The 6,675-nt window shown below is 38.3% G+C and overlaps 1 long non-coding RNA gene across 1 annotated transcript in view; it reads right to left on the bottom strand.

The window, feature by feature from the left end:
- Positions 1-3,057: 3,057 nt before the first annotated feature.
- LOC114013275 (uncharacterized) overlaps positions 3,058-6,675 on the bottom strand; it is a 68,168-nt gene continuing 64,550 nt past the window's right edge. The window contains exons 3-4 of the long non-coding RNA XR_003556162.2: positions 5,099-5,222; positions 3,058-3,764 (exon numbers count right to left, since the gene is read on the bottom strand). This is a non-coding gene — a long non-coding RNA (uncharacterized LOC114013275). The remainder of the gene's footprint in view (positions 3,765-5,098; positions 5,223-6,675) is intronic.

Below are 6,675 nucleotides of genomic sequence, written 5' to 3'. Positions count from 1 at the left end.
AGAGTTGAGAAGACCTCTTAAACCACAGCTGGAACTAGTCTCAGCCAGATTATATGCTGCAAATTCCTGATTCCTACTCTCTGGGCATGAGCTATAAACTCACTGAAGACAGAAAGGCTACCTTTCAGATCAGGGCTCATAAAAATAGTGTGAATGGCAGTTGTGATCTCACACTCCGGAAAGTCAGAATGCTTTAAAAATAATCTAAAATCATGGAAGAAAATAATTATATTTTCTTATTTTTCTCTACAGTAGAAACCTTGAAGGACCTTTTCAAATGGGAAGCCTGCATTTCAGAAGTGTTTTAAAGAGTACGGTCACTCACCAAAAGCAGAAACCTAGGACCCATCAAGCACTTTTTAAGGATAAATATAATTGAAAATATCTCACAAAGGCATCAACCAATTCCTTTTACTTAACTATGTGAAGAAAGGTAATAATTCTCTTTTTCTTCCCCCTAAACTGTAAAAGTAGAGTTCATTAGGTATGCTTTTTTTGCTTTTCTGTGCTTCTTTATGTAATTTGCTGTTTCATACATGGGGGGAAAGTTATAAAAGTACTGATGGTTTGAAGGAATGACTTGTTAATTTATTCCTTAGTCAGGTATCATCTGAATGCTTTGGAACTGCACTAAGTCTCCTGAATTCCCAGTCTCCCTATATGGCTTGTTCTAGCCTGGCCACAATGCCTGAGCAGTAGAATGTAATTTAGAGAGCTCTACTTTCAGGAAATCATCCTCCTTTTGCAACAGGTCCCTCCTCTTCCTGGGATCTGATTGTTGATCTTGCCTTTGTTTTCCATTTCACATATAAAATATAAGATTTTACAAAATAGTTTGGTGTATCAGTTGTTAGTTTTCAGCCCAAACGCATGGTATCTTCAAATATGGCAGCGGTCAGTCCTTTCTCAAGTCATTAATTTAATACTTGGTTCTAAAGGCAAATTAAAAGGGGGGTTTATACCTGAATTCTTGTCTGCAGTCCTGAATGAAATGTGTCAAAATCCACTTGACTTCACTAGACAATCAGGCCGTGCTTAATCCAGTATTTTATACTATAGCTTTTTTTTTTTCCTACCTTTATAACATTTCCATGATAGCCAAGCACCAGTTCAGCAGGTGATGATCCTTACTCTGCTCTTTATCGGTCTCCCTGGCTGTTTGGCTGTACAGAGGCTGACAAGAGGCAGGACAGCTCGTGCCAGCGCCTGGTTCAGGTAACTGCCACAGCTTCCATATCTCAGGCCTCCCACATGACCTCTGAGGGTGCCTACCTAGAGCCGAATGCTTGGAATGCAGACAGTTCCTGCCAGTTAGGATAAAAAATCTGGAACCAATGAGGAGTAAAAAACTTAGGCTCTTGACATACATGCATGATTAAGTTTGTATATGAATGCAAACCCAGAAATATTTCACACACAGGGTCTCTATAGACCTGACATTGTCCCTGGAGGTATTTAAAAGATGTGTAGACACTGTGCCTAGGGACATGGTTTAGCAGTTGTTAGATCTTTGGAATCAATGATCTTAAACGGCTTTTCCAATCTAAATGGTTCTATGATTCTATGACATGAGACACTTAGAAAGTATGAGTTGATTTGAATGTAATCGTATGTTGGGAAAGAAACAGTATTATTGAAAACCTTCAGTTGAGTCTGGCAGTTAATCTAAACAGAAGAAAATACCAGCATCCAAAAATCTTAGACCATAAAAAAGCCACTGATCATCCTGGCAAGCTGGTCAAGTATGACTGGGAAATAAACCACTGAAACACTCTCCATGTTTCTGTAAGGGGAGACAGAGCAATTCAGCACCTGAAGCTCCTATTCAGGCAGAATTTGCTACTAATACCAGTTCTTACACCAGATCTCATCAGGCTTGACTTGAAGGAAGTTGTAGGCTTGAAGCCACAAAGTTCAGTATTAGAAAGGTAGCTTCTGTGGAGGGGGAGAAAGCAAAAATCAAATTGTCATCTGAAATTTTACTCTTTAAGTCATGAACACATTCGAACACACTCTTTTGAAAAGTTAAACAAGTGATTAGGAAGTTATCATCAAACATGTCTATGCTGGACTACCTCCCGACAGAAAAAACGGTGCTTTCATTAACAGTAATCCCAGAAAACCACTCATTTTTATTTTCTTCCAACAAAGAACCGTGCTTGTGAGGTAAAGAACATTCTAATATCCCCATCATCTGTTCCCATTTCTTTTCAAACTGAAAAGAGTATCTCTTCATTTCTCTGTTGTGTGCAGCTACTCTTTTACAACAGTGGGTTGTGAAACCAGAGCTTCCACTGACACAGGATCAGAGACAGGCTTAAGATTTTAGAGGTGGTTCTGAAGTCCTGAGAAATCCTTCACAAGCTGTATGCTTTTAGCCGTGCTGAATTGCTACTGTCTCCAGATCTAATCTTTCCAGCAGCTGATTTTCCCTTTATCCTGTGTGACCAGACTTCTCCCACAGGAGAAATTATGGTTCCAACTTTCCTAAAATTCCATCATTCTTATTACCCACAGTGGCACAAAAATGGGTCACCCTTTGAATCCTGTTTACACACTAACTTCACAAACTTATTCATTGCTTTTATCATGCAGATGGTTGTATGTAAGAAAACATATTTGTTAGATGTAAATTTTAGCTGCTTGGGGTCCCTGTCTCTATGAAGCATCTAGCCTAATGTCACCACAGGACAACATTTATGTTTTCATTTAAAAATAAAGTAGGCAGATGGGACTTCTCTCATCCATAGAGTAGTAAATTAAAAACAAAAGTAATGATTTTTTTTAAATGCTGTACTCTGCTGGGATGAGCATTTGGCATTATGACATCTGGTCTAATTTGAGTATTCCAGTAGCTGCTGTACAGCATTTACTAAAACACGGAAATGAAGCCTGCTAATATTATTTTTGCATAATCCCTGTGAACATGCACACCAAAAGTCTGTGCTTACCCATCTCTCAGCAAAATAAAAAAAAAAACCAAAACAGTAGAGACAGTTAATTTCATGGCATATGTCAAGTATTAATCACTGGAGTTGAAATGTTATCATAAAAAAGTCCACTTTAGATTATCTGTCCCTGAAAATAATGGAAAAGAGAAGCGGAAAAGAGAGAGCAGTCTCCCAATTTTATCTCAGAAAATTTATTCCCAAATAAACTTTTTCTCAGTAACATCTAGGACTCAAATTTTCTCTGAATCTTCCAACCATTTAGGCAAGTTATTAAGATTCCACTGAATATTCAAAATGTTTCTTCAATTAGGTAGAGACCTTATGATGCCAAGAAACTATCAATATTAACTTAATTTTTGTCTTTTGATTATGAGCTATTAAAACTTGTCATCTTTAACAAGACACAAAGCATGACTAGTAAATGATTAAACAATTTTCAAGAGTTCAACATAAGATACCACAGATATACCACCAAATTGAAATGCCTCTTCTACCTCAATACAAAATCCAAGTAAACACACTAAATAAATGGGCAGGCTGCAGTTCCCAGGAAATAATGCCTTCTGCTCTACTATGGAATAAAAAAGTTCTCACTCGTAAGTCATTGACTCTAATTTGGCCAAAAAATTGTCTGCTGAAAACTGCTGCAGATGCTAGCTGGTCTCAGACCAAGTATTACCAAGAAAAGCCATCTAGCAGATACATTACTGGATAAACATTGAAGAACTGAGCTCCATCCCTTGCTTGACTGCTGGTTGAACTGCTGGTAAGTCACAGCTCTGCTATTTCCATAAAATGCCTAGGATTCTCCACCTGTAATGAAGGAATAAGGTTGTTAGTAATACTTCTGAATCATATTTACATGGTGTTTTTAAAAAAACCTAAAGGTAGTGTGATTTTTTGGGGCGTGGGGGTGGTTTTTTCAGCAAGTAACTAGTTCAACTGACAGTGAGAGAATGCATTTGTCTCTCACCCTTCGGGTTTCGGTTTGGAACCGAGAGTCACAAGCGCTGAGGTCAGTAGGAATGCCATGACCTTCCAGACATGATGGATGACTTCCAGCTCCATACGCCCCACTGCCTTTGCATGAGCACTACAGATACTTACAAAGGAGACATTCTCTTAAAACTTTTCAGGAAAACACTTTTGGCAAATCCAGCCAAAATACAAGCTCTTTTTATATACTTACTTTACATTTTTAGGGAAAAATAACACTGTATCAACCTGAGAAGTGCTTTTTTTTCAGTAACGTTGTACTGGGGCTCCGTAAGCATTTACCTTCTGCCTCTAGCTATGGAGAATGAACAGTTAATAATACTAACTGATACGAGAAAACAGCAAGCCTTGTGTTTATTCAAAGGTTATGCAATTACTTCAGTTGGTATTTCTGTTCTGTGACAATAACGATACAATATTTTACACAAATATAATTATGAATATTGTGAGTGCTGATTATTTAAGGAATTGTACCGAGAGAAGAAAAAAGTCTTATTTGGTCTTTAGTGTCATACAGAATTGCTGTGCAAGAGGAAATACGAATAAATATACTACATCGTCTTACGTGGGTAATCCCACATGCCTAGTAACCCTGGAACCGGGGTTCTGTGCAGGTACAGGGCAACAGCAAAATTTATGCAGTTTTAGAATTTAGACCCTAATATGGAAAAGGAGCTTTCTTCCTGAATCAGCCAGCATGCCTGTACTTTCACTGGTGGTAGCTAGTATATAATGCTCAAAGGACTTTGAGCCACCTTCTTTCCAGGTACCTAACCATATTCCATATTAGTACTGGTTGAAACAAAACTTTTTCCATGAAGAATTCAGCACAAAGAAATCTTAAGATTTTTTTTGCTTTTGCTTTTTGCTTTTCAGTCTAGCTCTTACGGTGGGAATAAAGAACTGGAGTCCAAAACCAAGCATGGACAGAGGGCCATTTAAAGTACCCATTTGGAAATTTGAAGGATCAGGTATGTCTTAAATAACACCTCCTTCTGTGTAGTTAAGGTAGGGGGAAAAGGAAGGGAAGGGAAACCTTCATTGAGGGTTTCTTTTGAAAAAATAAGGAAAATTTCCTTCTTTTAGACAGATGGCAAAAAGTATATGTTTCCTCTTTTACCCTTATTTATCTCAGTAGATAAACTACTCACTGAAGAGGAAGGGTACTTCAGTTCACAGTTTCTTCCATCCAGGGAACTGAAATTTAAATTTAAATCCTTATCTGTCTTTCTGGAGAGTGCTTCATCACCACTGTATGTTGCAGCATGTATGTATCTGTAAGTAAGAGAAAGAGCATTCTTCTCAGTATTTTTAGGGAAGCAATTTATTTTGCATGACACACTAATTAGGGAGCAGATGCACTTCTTTACAGTCTAATCTCATGGTTAGGACACTCTCCTGTGATGAGGAAAAATGTTGGTTCAGATTCTGTAAAACATGAGAAGTAATTCAAAACAGATCTGCACTCTGCTGCGTTCTGAAAATGGATATCAAGAGTTACCACTGATAATCACTATTGTATTCTTCTAGTACCACATTCTAAAGTTCTTACAAAATTTTAAAGTTCTCAGGAAATTAAACCCAAGAATTTTGTGCTGGAACAGTTTTGTTCTTTAGCAGTAATGGAGAAAATAGAATCTGTTCTTTGCAACATGTGGATTCCCATGTGGGCTCCAGAAATGTATTTCATTGTCTTTAGGGCAAGAACTAATTCAGAGAAAGGCTCTTTTATTTGCCACCTATGAATCTTAACCTTGACCTAGAAAGTCTATCCTCACTGTTGCATGAGGGGCAATTAAACTTCTGTGAAGCAAAACCTCCCTACCATAGCAAAGTATGTCAAGCGTATCAGAGCTCAAACCTCCAACCTCATTTTATTCCCTTTAAATGCACCGAGCTGCCTCACATTAATTTGAATAAACTGAGAACAACGGCATTTAATAGGTTTGAGAAACCTGAAAGTTCCTTCAATCTGTTTTGGGTTGTTAAGAGTTGCTGAGGGGAGAGCAGGTTTCTAAAATAAGTAAGACATAGATTTCCAAAACGAGACACGGAGCTCAGACATTTAACTGAACAACATCAGTCTGAGAAGTTACTGTGCACCAACTGCATCTCGTAGCTGTTGGTAATGGCTCGTGTGCTCACTAACAGCCTGCCCTGCTTGTGAGCTAAAACAACCTGGGGAAAAGCTCAGAGTACCAGACTGTTGCATTTCACTTGGGGATGGAGGCAGGCTAGAGTGCACACTAACTGGTCTATCATGGCAGCTCAGCTGACTGGAAGTAATTAAGCTTCTATTAGCAAGTGGCTAAAACACTGGTCATTGCTGTCCCTTCACAGACTCAAAGAAGGCGGGAAGAACACCCAACCAGAGCACATACCGTTGAACGAATCATAGTCAGACAGCTCACTGATTTCTTATATAATGCAAAGATGCTTTTAAAATTCAAGGGGATCCATGGATCCTCAGATTCAGGCTGTGCATGAAGGAACACAACAAAAAATCTCTGATACTCTGTTTTTTGTTAGTATTGTCTGACCCCAATAAAGGTTTGCATGTCTCCAACAAATGCAGTAATCATTGTTTTGCTGAGATCTATGCTTAAATATGCCTTCTTTTCTTATATACCCAAATGAAGTGCATCCAGAAGCCCCTTTTATCTTACATCCTTGAAAATGAGAAAGTTTACAACAGGAAAGAGGATCCTTGATTCTGAAAATGACATGT

This window comes from Falco peregrinus, chromosome 14 (assembly GCF_023634155.1).
Source record: "Falco peregrinus isolate bFalPer1 chromosome 14, bFalPer1.pri, whole genome shotgun sequence".
Lineage (NCBI taxonomy): Eukaryota > Metazoa > Chordata > Aves > Falconiformes > Falconidae > Falco > Falco peregrinus.
Note: the sequence above shows the minus strand (reverse complement) of the source record. Positions and strands in the feature narration are given on the sequence as shown.